Source organism: Abramis brama (genome assembly GCF_963993115.1).
Source record: "Abramis brama genome assembly, chromosome: 3".
In the NCBI taxonomy this organism is placed as follows: Eukaryota; Metazoa; Chordata; class Actinopteri; order Cypriniformes; family Leuciscidae; genus Abramis; species Abramis brama.
The window spans coordinates 433523-447500 of record NC_139965.1 but is presented as its reverse complement, the minus strand read 5'-3'; the positions used below and the strand labels follow the sequence as shown (position 1 = coordinate 447500).

At 42.6% G+C, this 13978-nt stretch overlaps 1 protein-coding gene across 2 annotated transcripts in view; it reads right to left on the bottom strand.

Annotated features, from left to right (window-relative positions):
• nrxn2b (neurexin 2b) overlaps positions 1-13978 on the bottom strand; it is a 471382-nt gene that overhangs the window by 305716 nt on the left and 151688 nt on the right. The window lies entirely within an intron of this gene.

Here is a 13978-nt window from a genome sequence, read left to right as displayed (position 1 = left end):
TGTGTGTCTGTGTGTGAGTCTGTGTGTGAGTCTGTGTGTGTGTGAGTGCGTGTGTGTGTGTGTGTGTGTGTGTGAGAGTGTGTGTGTGTGTGTGTTTGTGTGAGAGTTTGAGTGTGTGTGTGTGTGTGTGTGTGTGTGTGTGTGAGTGTTGATGTTCGTCTCTCAGAGGAAGATGTTTCCTGATTGCAGAGTGTTTCCGCCTGATGTACAGCAGATCTGAGCCTCAACACGAGCTTCTCACGCTCATCACAGACGCATTACACATATATATAACGGTTAAACGGTTGGGCTCGTCCAGTTGTCTTCCGGCTTTACTGTTCACAGAAGGGATCTTAAGATTGTCTAAGAAAAGAGTTTGCTTCATTCTCTGTCCTGTAGATTCTGCAGGATACAACGATTGGAAACGCTTAAAGTTTCATTAATCTCCACCGGATCTGATGTCAGATTTCTAGCTGTTGTGTAAATGCTATTTTATTGCTTTACTCGATTGTGTTTTTTAATCTGCCAAGCTAAAAGTCTGCCTGACTTCTCTCCACTCTCATAACCGTTCATTTCACTGCGCTCTTCAACGAGCAGTTCCTGCGCAAGAGGAATCGAACATGACCCTGAGGTAGGCTTCGAAATCTGACAGATGCCGATGTTTCAAGTTAATTGTAAAGAATAAATCTATATGAATTCCAATGAACTCCATTAATTTTGAATCGGGAAGCTATCTTGGTGAAACCTCAATCTGTAAGGTCCCGTAATCATTTTTGACACATTATATATAAGTTGAACTGGGCCGTGATCAGAAATCACAATAGACTCATATGAGCAGTCAAAAATCTGATGGAATAAATTATTTGAAATCAGAAAGTAGTCTATTCATGAGCATGAATTTAAAGATGAACTGCAGCATAAATATTCAGTTTTGTTGGGATATTTTCTCCTCCATGGATCGCATATCTCAAGTTCCTCTATAAAACGATGACGTTTTTTCCTACTCTGCGTGTGAGCTGTGTCTTTACTGCTGTACCTCTCTAAATATGGGTTTAATGTTACTTTAAAATATCCTCCTATGATTAAATATCCAGGTTGGGATGCCAAAATTCAAAATAAGTTTTAAAAAATTGTCAGAATTAGGCCCATACACATTCACAAGGGTAATTGTGTTATCTATAAGACTGCCTTGTACAAATTAATATCTACCAGATTTACCAGAAATGACTTTTAATATTTGAAATGGAATGGCTTTATGAATCAGAATCATTGGATGTAAATGAAGCAGGGATTGTTTGGCCTGCAAACATATTTCTACATATTTGTAAAAGTTCGCAGGACAAAAGGTGAGATTTCCAAAACGTTTTCCGCATCCTCCTCTTTTCCAGGCAGAGCGAGTAACCGGGGATTTCAGCGACGGCTGCGACTCTCTAAGGCCGTCTAAGGCTCTCTAAGACCACGGTCCGGAACAAACAGACGGAATCCGATGAAAAGAGCTAGTCTCGGTCCGGATCAAACTGAGCAAAGGTTTGGTTCGTTTCTAGTGTGAAAGCATTTTCTGTATGGTTCGGACTCTCAGACCATTTACAGGAAGATCCGGTGGTTCCCGCGTAGCCTAAACAACTGAAGAAGAATATTTATGTGCAGTCCTGCCCACAGCGTTTCTTCCAGCTGACACACACACACACACACACACACACACACACACACACACACACATTTGTCCTGCGTCCTGCCGGCGATGATGAAATGTTCGCACAACGAGGACGTTCATTTGTCGAATGTGAACTAGCCTCGAGTATAGTTGATCCTGCAGGGAGTAATGCCGTAATAATAACAGTATAGTGGCAACGATATGCGTCAGTTCATTCATTCTTGTCAAAGTTTCCCGCCGAACTGACAACACACTGACGTCAGACGCACGTCCGTTTACAAACCAATCAATGTCGAGATGCAGCCCACAGAGATGATGACGTCAGGACGCAAGTACGCCATGTAAAGTTCTTTAGTGCGCTTGCACAACTGCAATGTGAAACCACACCAAAACTAACCGAATGTATACAATGTATCAAAACATGAACTTTGGTTCGGACCTCGGTGCGGACTTTCATCCAAATCCAGAACATTCACTGTTTTCTGTAACTTTTCCACATTATCAGTAATTCGGTGCTCCGCTTCTGATATTCCGCCACCAAATTCAGAAATGTAATTTTTATCTCTTGAATAGCATTCAGGACGCCTTCGCATTTGGAAGAGAAAGGTTTTCATGTCAGCGAGAGCCTTCATTACCTCATTATGCTCTTCGTTGTTCACGCTAACAGCACATTAGCTTAGCGCTAGCTTCATTAACGTCAACACTCAACACTCTTTGTGACCGCGGTTAAACTCGGATACTACTTAGTCAGCTAAGTGTCTTTAAGAGTTTTAAAACTAGAAGTCCGGCTCGCCGCCATGTTGGATCCCCCTCAACATGCATTTATACTGCATTTCACCAATATTCTGCCACAATTTGAGTATTTGATTTGATTCAATTCGAGAGATTGAACATCATAAGACATACATCTTGTTATTGTAACTTGTGCTGTTTACAGTAAGTCATGAAAGGTTGCGCTGGTGTTTTCTTCCCTATTGTGCCGTATATATCCGAGTGAAACACTTCTGGAACAAGAATAAACCCAAAGCCTTTGTTCTTTGTCTCAGCAATATGAGATATTTTCATTAATTCATTCAGTAAAATGTTATACTGCAGTTCAAATCACAACCACAATATATGGGTTAATAATTCACAGTATACATTTGTTTGGCCAAGTCATGCAGCCCTATTAAAAAAAAGATGGTTTATCTGTTTACAACACCAGTGAACCACAAACATGAAAATGTGCCATTCAATTATTGGAATATTAACTTCAAACCTCAGGTTGACTTTAAGAGAATATTTGGTGTGACAAAGAGTTTGGGAATCCCTGTGTTGTAATATAAAAGACATGGAGGAGACTAAAGCGAGTCTTTCAGCGAGAATAAAAGCATGTGTGTGAGCATTACTGTGGCCTTCTGGGTTCATGTTTCTCTGGCCTTTCTTCTGTCTCCTGTAATTGGTTTGATGTGCTCGGTGTCACTGGTATTGTTTAGATGTCTCTGTTGAATCGACTCCAACATTAATGCCAGCTCTGGACTCCTGCAGCGAGTAATGAAACATTCGGTCTTTATAGACGTGTGTGTGTGTGTGTGTGTGTGTGTGTGTGTGTGAGAATCACATGCTGCGGGTCACGGTCATGCCCTGAGAAACTCACGGGACAGACAGAGGCCAGATGAGCAGAATATTCCTATTACTGTGAGAAACACAGAGACGCTGTGAACAAGAAGCTTCCTGAACACAACAAACACACACACACACAGAGAGAAAGAGAGAGAGAGAGAGTGAGAGAGTGAGTCACTGATTTAATTTCATATCTCAAATATCCCCCTACATTCTAATCAACCACGAGCCGAACAAAACCGAATTAGGCTTTTTACTGCATGTTTAATCTCATGGAAAATAAATAATGGATTAAAATAAAAAGACGCGGAGGCAGTAATTAGACGGCGGGAAACGCTGAGGGATTATTGTGTGTATTATTAGTAAATGAAATGAGTCGGTAGAGCGGCGTCCTCTGACATGTGCTTGAGTCATTGCACTACGAAAACATCCGAGACGTTCACTGTTTTAACTGGGGTTTCGCTTGGTTTCAGGATTATAGATTTGCTCTTTCTCTTTGCTAAAGTGTGAGATTTCTCTAACATGACTGAGGGAACTCTAAAGCTGGCAGGTTAGTTAGAAACAGGCTCGGTTCGCATGAAAAACTGCTAATGTGAAGCTGTCACACGGACCGGGTCCCGAACCCCAGACTAGATCTGAGTTCAGATGCACTGGATCTGTGGCCCGGTTCACGTGAATGTCAAAGTGCACACTTGTTCGGGAAGTAAAGTAAGTCACGCGAGTGTTTTAGCTGATTACGGCGTCATTACTTTAGGCTGAACCACTCCAGCACTCAGTATAGGGTGAGAGTGTGATGCTGTTTATTGATTGACTGGAGAAATAATGTTTGGGGATTTCTGTGACACTGATGATCATCAGACCATGTTTATCTGTAGACGCAACACATTCAGAGTAAAACAGTGTCGTCTGAGGGTTAGAAGTGTGTGTCTGTCGCTCTGAGGTCGTGTTCATCATTTACTCCCTCTCACATTCACAATCTGCTAACGAGGCAAAACAGAGACTGAATAATTAGTGACCTCTGTTTGCTCTCACAAACACACTCACACACACTGATGTGGCTCTTGGAAATACTGTATTGGTGTGAATTATGGACGGTCAGAGACGATGTGTTGCGGTTCTCAAGATGTTTGGAGACGCTTGTGTCTGACTGCAAATACATCACACACACACACACACTCACACACACACTAACACACACACACGTCTGACTGCAAATACAACACAGCTCACGGATGCCAGCGTCTGCCTTCCTGAGGAGGACCTGATGTCGTAAATATTAATGAGCATCTTAAGAGGAGACATGTGAAGACGAACATGCCTCAGTCCTAAGGGTGTGTGTGTCGAGTGTGTGTGACTGCAGTCGGGCAGAATAACACTCTTCCCTTAAACATGCAGATGGCATCAGGGTAAACAAGCCTAACTTACTATTCCTCAAGCTAAACCCTGATCTCGTATCCTGAAGGACGTCTGAGGGACATTTATTAACAAGAGCATCTGTGACACCAGGAGCTCGATCGCCAACACAATCATTACACACTATTCTTCGGAAAATCAAAAACTGCATTGACTACTGCAGGCCGCATCAGTGTAACATTTTATTATTGCATACCGAAATAGTGTAAAATTTCGGTAAATGAAATGCTTAGAAACATTATAAACACTATAAAGATGTATTTTAATTGCTGTCAGTCTAAAAATTTAATTGTATTCAGAACAGAACAGGAATGAAAAATAGAGTATGAAACAAACGTCTCGGTTACTGATCATTCCCTGAAGGAGGGAACGGAGACATTACGTTGATACTGACATATTGGGGTCTTACTTGCTAGTATTAAGAAAATGTATATATATAGCCGCTCTGGAGAAAACTGTGATGTCATCGTCCAGCTCAGTTCAGTTCTCATATAATGGTGTCAATGCAGGCAGATCAATAATATTGTTGAATATTAAATGTCCTCAACTAAGCAAGACAAAAGCCAAAGGTGACAGTGGCAGGAATCAAAACTCCATCAGTGACAGAATAAAAAAATAATAAAAAAAAACTTGGGAGAAGCCAGCATTCGACGTTACGTCAATAATGAAGTATTGGGGTCCCTATGGAAAGGGCCACAGTCACTGAACTGTGTTACGAGTGCTGAAAATGCAGATTCTAGCAAGATACAGAACAGCCCTCATATAGTCGTAACCTACCCAGCACCCCATGTACTGTAAGCCCAAATAATAATAGTCCTCCATACCAACAGGATGGAAGGGACAAGCCTTACCATGGAGACATCGTAGCTGATTTTGTGTTCTCAATTCCCAATAAAAATCGTTCTTTTTCCAGCCATGACCAGTGTTGTTAACGCTGGGAAAGTGTGCCTATTCCACTGGACAGCTACGGATATGATTTTAACTAAGAGCTACATAGATCTCTAGACAGGGATGGAACTACTACCAACACAGAGTTGGGGAAGAACAAAATCTGCCCAGGGAGAGACACAGGTTTACAGACAGGCCAATTATACCGTGGAAAAATACACATCTGGGATTACCCAGAGGGAATCACAGCGTATTGGCATCTAGCCTAGTGCAAGGGCTGACCAAGCGTGCATGCAACGAGTACTGGGCCTGGCATCGGATGTCACCACCGTGTCTGACTGCTGAAGGATGATCGGAGGAACTCGATCCACCATCAGGTCCGGAAACCAGGTTCAGTAAGGCATAATCATCAAGACCTGCTCCTCGTACTCCCTGACCTTCCACAGTGTCTGAGCAAGCAGGCTCACTGGGGGAAACACATATTTGCGTAGGGCCAGCTGTGTGCCAACATGTCTGTGCCTCAGTCAGGGAGTAAAAGAGCGGGCAGTGGGAGGACTCCTGGGAGGCAAACAGCTCTACCTGTGCATTCCCGAATCGACTTCAGATCAGCTTGACCACCTGGGGATGGAGTCTACATTCTCCCAGAAGCATGAGCTGTCGTGAGAGCACGGTGCCGCATGATTGAGCTCAACCTGTAAAGCTGCTTTGAAACAATCTGTCTTGTAAAAAGTGCTATATAAATAAAGAGACTTGACTTGACCCAGAATGTGGATGGCACAGAGCGACCTGAGCCGCTGCTGACTCCAAAGGAGAAGATGGTGGGTGAGTTGTGATATGCAATTTGAGTGCACCCCGCCTAGGTGGTTTATGTACGCAACCGTCGCAGTGTTGTCCGTGAGGACCAACACGTGCTTGCCCTGAAGCAATGGCGAGCAGCACTGCCAACAACTCTAGGCAATTGGTATGCCACTGCAGTCGAGGTCCTGTCCAGGAGCCGAAGCTGGATGCCTGTTGCACACACCGAAGAAATGGCCTGTTTTGAGGTAAAATCAAGACATGAAAGTATGTGTCCTTCAGGTAGATACCTGTAAACCAATCTTGGGGGCGAACGCACGTGAGGATGGTTTCTGTGTTAGCATCTTCAACGGGAGCTTGTGAAGGACCCGGTTCAAAATTCACATATCCAAGATCGGCCATAAGCCGAGGACAAGCTCTATTGCATCCTTCGCCAGCAGGATCACAATCTCTGCATGCAGGACAGGGGCATCTTTGTTTGCCACCGAGGCAAATAGATGCCGCTGAATATGCAGGGAAGCCTGGCGAACTGAATCGCGTAGCTGAGTCTGCCTGTCAGAATGAGTCATTTGGCAAATAACCAGAGAAGCATAGTATCCCAAAGTAGAGGCAGTGAGTGTAGTGTGACCTGTCTCTGTGATTCCTGCAAGGGACTGGCTAGGGAGGATCGAGTAAGAAGAGCTTCCTCGAAACGCAAACTCCCTGTCTGTGGCGAGAGAAGGGGGGCTGGGAGTAAGGAAGCAGTAACTGCCAAACCACGCCTGGTATGGCCCAGAGACTGAGGAAACTGCTGCTTTATTGAAAAAGCGGGTTCCACTGGCCTAAGGGGCCTGTGGCAGAACAGAAATAAACTATTTTGAACAAAAGATTATCTGGCCGGCCCTCCTCCGGGCGAAGGAGCGAGGCAAATACCACCTCCGGGTTCAGAGCAGCTCCTTTCATCTCTGAGACGCCCATTTCAGGCCCGCTTGGATGGATGCTTAGAGGGTTTAGCGGCCTGAGGAACGGACTGCATTGTCTTATTGAGGGGGGCTTGATCGGGAGGCCGGGTTGAGGTCCAACCACGAGCGCTCGGGACCAGGTGGAGGGTTCTACTCGAGTCTGATTCCAGCCGTGGCCCGGGCAATCTTGGCCGTCAACTCTGAATCTGATTCAGCATGAGTGAACACCCCAGATGTTCCTCTCCAGAGGACAATAGCCCGGTCTCCGATGCAACTTTCGACATCTAATATTCATCCGGAGCAGCGAATGACACTCTGGTTCCCCAAGAGAAGGACCAGCGCTATCATCCGGCAGCTCGATGGTTCATGGCACGCTAGAGGAGTGGGAGGTCCATGGGGACTAGCCCGGTGGAAATGCTCCCACTGTAACCCTCAGGTCTCCCAAAGTATTAACCAGACCCGTGGCTCTGCTTTGAGGAGTGGCGGAGGGCTCGGTAACAGCAGAGGGGACTTGCAAAGAAGGAGAGTCTCGATCACAATGCCAACATGGACAAGCCAACAGGATCATTGTGTGATCCTGCTGATCGATTGCTCCCATCTGCCTTGCTGCTGAGTGGTTTGCATCTGTATGCTCCGTATAGCTTTCTGTTTTGAATCTTTATTTACTATCATTCCTTGTTGTTTATATTGCTAAATATAACTTACTCATCACCACACATTAACCTGACATCGCTAGCTTCAATCTAAATCGTTATCGCTAGCACAACATGCTAGTAATTCGCTAGCCTGTTAATGCGCCATCCGTGCCTGTCGTCTTTATTTATTTATTTTTCTCGTGCGCGTTCGCGCCATCCGTACCTGCCGTATTTTTTTTCTCTCACGCCATCCGTGCCTGCTGTCTTTATTTATTATTTTTTTCTCTCACCTTTTACGAGTCCATCATACAACTGTGGTGAGTAGGATCAGTCAACAAACATGGTGAGTCATGTTTTCTCCTCTCATTGTCACTTGAAATTTGTGTCACATGTATAGCATAGCCTTCTCTGTCAGCACTAAAGGATTTACATGTGATAAATGCAGGGAGATAGTCAAGCTGACAGTGAAGATTTAAGAACTAGAGACACGGCATCCAAGCTTTAATCGAGGATAGTAAGAGTGCAAGGGCTTTAGATACTGCTTTGGATGCGACTAGCTTAGTGAACTCTGTACATTGTTCGGTTCCGGCTGTAGAGCCCGTGCCGCAGGGTAGCAGGGTGACCGTGAGACGCTATAGGACAAAACACTGCTCTTCCGTTCTGATTACCAAAACAAATAGATTCTCCCCACTCAGTGAAACAAGTCAAGTCAAGTCATCTTCATTTACATAGTGCTTCTAACATTGTAGATTGTTCCAAAGCGGCTTTACATTGATAATAGGAAATTAAAGTAACAGAGATTTTTTTGGCTTTATAGCAGCTCTACAATAAAGTTATTGTCCAGCTAAAGTTAGTTTTGATTGATTCACTTTCGTCGCAATGATAATAACCATTAGTTATTAACTTGGGGCCGCTAACACAACACCGTTTAAAACAGAAAACTCTTAAGTTCTTTCTACGCAAACTTCAAAAACGCAAACCTGTGAGAACGCTGATGGCGTGCACATGCGTATTATGAGTTCAGTCTATAGGTATGCGCGTTTGAATATATGTGCACAGGCGTGTAGTCCTTCCCTACAAACCAACCCTCAACAAACTACTTGTCTGGCCTTCAAATTTATAATACAGAATTTTTGTTGCGTCTGCGTAGCCACGCAAACCGGAATCATCCCGACAACGCTTTATCTGTAGAGAGGTAAAAGGGAGGGGAGGGAGGCCTTCACAGAGGAGAGACTAGTTGACACTTCAGGACTGCGTTGTCGTCGCGTCCAGGCGCAGGTCCTTCATCATATCTGGAGTGTGTGTGTGTCCAGGCGCAGGTCCTTCATCAGATTTGGATACAGCCTGGATCCGGCAGACTGCGGTAAACCTCGGGATAAACAGAGAGACTAATATTAGCGTAGACGCCATTCTTCTTATGATGTAACAAGTACATCAGGATTTATGGGAAGTGTTCCCGGTTCCAGCTGACCTAATCTATGCAGCCTAACATTGAATTATAGAAGTCTATAAAGTGTTATGTGTATGCTAGGTCAGAGAGATGTGTTTTTAGTCTAGCTTTGAACTGACAGAGTGTGTCTGCTTCCCGTACAATGTTAGGAAGACTGTTCCAAAGCTTTGGTGCTAAATAGGAGAAGGATCTACCGCCAGCAGTCGATTTTGATATTCTAGGTATTATCAACTGGCCGGAATTTTGAGATTGCAATAGACGTGAAGGACTATAATGCGTTAAGAGCTTGCTCAAGTACTGCGGAGCTAAACCATTTAGTGCTTTGTAAGTAATCAGCAATATTTTAAAATGTATACAATGTTTAATAGGGAGCCAGTGCAGTGTTGACAGAACTGGGCTAATATGGTCATACTTCCTGGTTCTGGTAAGAACTCGAGCTGCTGCGTTTTGGACCAGCTGTAATTTGTTTATTAAGCGTGCAGTGCAACCACCCATAATAGCATTACAATAATCTAGCCTTGACGTCATGAATGCATGGACTAATTGTTCCGCATTTGTCAATGAGAGCATATGACGTAATTTAGATATATTTTTTAGATAAAAGAATGCAGTTTTACAGATACTAGACACGTGACTTTCAAATGAAAGATTGGTATCAAAGAGCACACCCAGGTTCCTAACCGACGACAAAGACTTGACAGAGCAGCCATCAAGTGTTAGACAGTATTCTAGATTATTACGTGAGGAAGTTTTTTGTCCAATAATTAGAATCTCTGTTTTTTCAGAATTTAGTAGTAGGAAATTACCAGTCATCCATTTTTTTATATCAGCTATGCATTCCGTTAATTTTGTGAATTGGTAAGTTTTGTTAGGGCGTGAAGAAATATAGAGCTGCGTATCATCAAAATAACAACGAAAACTAATGCCATGCTTCCTAATGATATCTCCTAAGGGTAGCATGTACAGAGTGAAAAGCAATGGTTCTAGTACTGAGCCTTGTGGTACGCCATATTGAACTTGTGATCGATGAGACATCTCTTCATTTACTGCTACAAACTGATAACGGTCAAATAAGTATGATTTAAACCATGCTAATGCAATTCCACTAATGCCAACATAATTTTCGAGTCTATTTAAAAGAATGTTGTGGTCAATAGTATCATATCCTCACAGATATCATTTCTTTCTAAAAAGGAACATAGTTGTGAGGATACCGCCTTTTCTAGTATCTTTGAAAAAAAGGGTAGATTCAAGATCGACCTGTAATTGACTAATTCTGTACGATCAAGTTGCGTTTTTTTAACAAGCGGTTTAATCATAGCCAGCTTAAAGGTTTTTGGTACGTATCCTAGAGACAAAGATGAATTAATGATATTAAGAAGAGGATCTATGACCTCTGGAAGCATCTCTTTCAGTAGCTTAGTCGGTATAGGGTCTAACATACATGTTGTCGATTTAGATGATTCAACGAGTTTAGAGAATTCTTCCTCTCCTATATCAATGAATGAATCGAATTTTTCCTTAGGGAGACTAAAATGCACTGCCTGATGCGATACTGTAGTAGACGGTTGCATAGTTATAATTTTCTCCCTGATATTATCAATCTTATAAGTAAAGAAGTTCATAAAGTCATTACTGCTGTGCTACTTGGAAACGTCTGGGGTTGAAGCTTTATTTTTCATTAGTTTAGCCACTGTTTCAAATAAATACCAAGGGTTTTGTTTATTTTATTCTAATAGGGTTGAAAAATAAGCAGATCTAGCAGCTTTTAAGGCCTCTCTGTATGCAATCGAGCTCTCCTTCCATGAAATGCGAAATACCTCTAGTTTTGTTTTCTTCCAGTTGCGCTCTATTTTTCTGGCTGCTCTCTTAAGGGCCCGAGTGTGCTCGCTGTACCACGGCGTTGGACTATTTTCTTTAAACTTCTTTAAGCGCAAAGGAGCAACTGTGTCTAAAGTGCTGGAAAAGAGAGAGTTAAAAGTTTCTGTCACAATATCGAGTTCTTATAAGCTATCTGGGATGCTGAGATGATGAAACTGATTAGGAAGATTATTAATAAAGCAGTCTTTAGTGGCAGAAGTGATAGGTCTAACATATTTGTAACACGGAGTCGACTTTGCAGCCTTGGCTAAATGAAGTTTACACGAGACTAGATAATGATCTGAGATCGCTCTACTGCAGAATTTCAACGGCATCAACATTTATTCCATGTGATAATATTAGATCTAGAGTATGATTACGACAATGAGTAGTTCCTGACACGTGTTGTCTAACTCCAATAGAGTTAAGAATGTCTCTAAATGTCTCTAAGACTCTCCAATCCCAATGCATCTTTTTCGTTATCTACATGTATGTTAAAATCACCAACAATTAGGACTTTATCTAGCCAATACTAACTCTGATAGAAAGTCAGCAAATTCTTTGATAAAGTCTGTATGGTGCCCTGGTGGCCTGTATACAGTAGCCAGCACAAATCTCAAATGCAATTTATCATTTACACTATATATTGTTACATTAAGCACCAACATTTTAAAATAATTATATTTGAAACTAGACTTCTTAGTAATTCTGGAAATATTACTATAAATTACAGCAACACCTCCCCCTTTGCCTTTCAGACGAGGCTCATGTTTATAACAGTAATCTTGCGGGGTGGACTCATTTAAAGTAATGTAATCATTTGGTTTTAGCCAGGTTTCTGTCAAACACAGCACATCTAGGTTATTCTGTAATCATATCATTAACAATAAGTGCTTTTGAAGTAAGGGATCAAATATTCAGCAACCCAAGCTTTATCATTTGCTCATCTGTATTATATCTGTTTTTTATTTGTTGAACATCAATTAAATTTTTACCCTTAGATGGGTTTGGAAGTTTTTTGTATGTCCTAATTTGGGGAACAGACACAGTCTCTATATGATGATATCTAGGTGAAAGAGTCTCTATATGATGGGATTTATCTGACCTTGGTGACGTGAGGCCGCTAGCAGACGGTCGGTTTAGCCAGTCTGTCTGCTTCCTGACCTGAGCCCCAGATTGTCATGTTTGAGCTCTAAGACTATGTGCCATATTACTAGAGAGAAGAGCAGCACCATCCCAGGAGGGATGAATACCATCTCTTTTCAACAGATCAGGTCTGCCCCAAAAACTTTTCCAATTGTCTATGAATTCTAAATTATTTTGTGGACACCACTTAGAAAACCAGCCTTTGAGTGAGGACAATCTACCAAGTATCTCATCACTCCTGTGAACAGGAAGGGGGCCAGAGCAAATTACAGTGCCTGACATCATACTTGCAAGTTCACACACCTCTTTAACGTTAATTTTAGTGATCTCCGACTGGTGGAGTCGAACATCATTAGTGCCGACGTGAATAATAATCTTAAGAGAATTTACAATTAGCATTAGCCAGCACTTTTTATGTCAGGCACTCTGGCTCCCGGCAAACATGTGACTATGATGGTGTCTGGTGTCTCTATTTTCACATTCCGTGTAATAGAATCGCCAATAACTAGGGCACATTCAACAGGATTCTCAGTGAGTGCGTTCTCGAGCCATCAGGCACTGTTTTGTGCGGATGGGCGGCCAGAGTGCGTTCAGGGATTTCTGTTAGAACGGTGAAGTGGCTAACTAACTTTAGCTGGACAATAACTTTATTCTAGAGCTGCTGTAAAGCCAAAACAAAATCTCTGCTGTAAATCTCTGTTACTGTTATTATTATCACTGTAAAGCTGCTTTGAAACAATTCATATTGTTAAAAGCACTATATAAATGAAGGTGACTTGACTTGACTTGACTTGACTTAATTTGACATGCTCTCGCAATGAGAGCATGAACCGTGAATCTCGTGAATCACATGATGTGGTAACAAGCGAAGCACGCTGTGTCTCGCGTCTCGCACTCTTGCTAATGTTTGCTCATCTTTAAACTCACTGTTTGTAACCTAACTCTCTCCTAAATCTATCCAAAGTAGTAGATTCACTAACTTGCTGATCTGCTATTGAGCTGCTGTGACCATGCCGAAAACTAAAGCGGTGCAGACCGACCCAGATGCAGAGGTGGTCACCATGGCGTCCCTCATGGCGTCCCTCACCCACCTGCTTGAGTCTCATCGAACTGCCATCTCCGAGGACTTTAAACAAACTCTCTCAGCTCTCGAGACCAAGTTGAACGGTGTCATAACTACCGTGACAGAACACGCTGAGAAACTCAAAATCCTTGAGTCAAGTCAAGTCAAGTCAAGTTTATTTATATAGCGCTTTTCACAATACAGATTGTATCAAAGCAGCTTCACAGTATTAAATTAAAATAATACATCAATGTTTGTTTCTAGTGGAAAACGTCCACGTTTGGTAATGCTGATCAATAGTATTGTTGATTGATTAATTAAATTAAATATCCCCAAATATCCCCAACTGAGCAAGCCAAAGGCAACAGTGGCAAGGAACCGAAAATCTCCATCAGGTGACCTAAGAGACCTTGAGAGTGAAGGTGACGCACGAGAGCTATGCCTGTAGGCTGCCAAGGAAGCTATCACCAAGCTCCAGACAAACCATGCTAAACTAGCAACTAAAGTTGTCGACCTCGAATCACGGAGCCGGCACAACAAAATCAGGGTAAT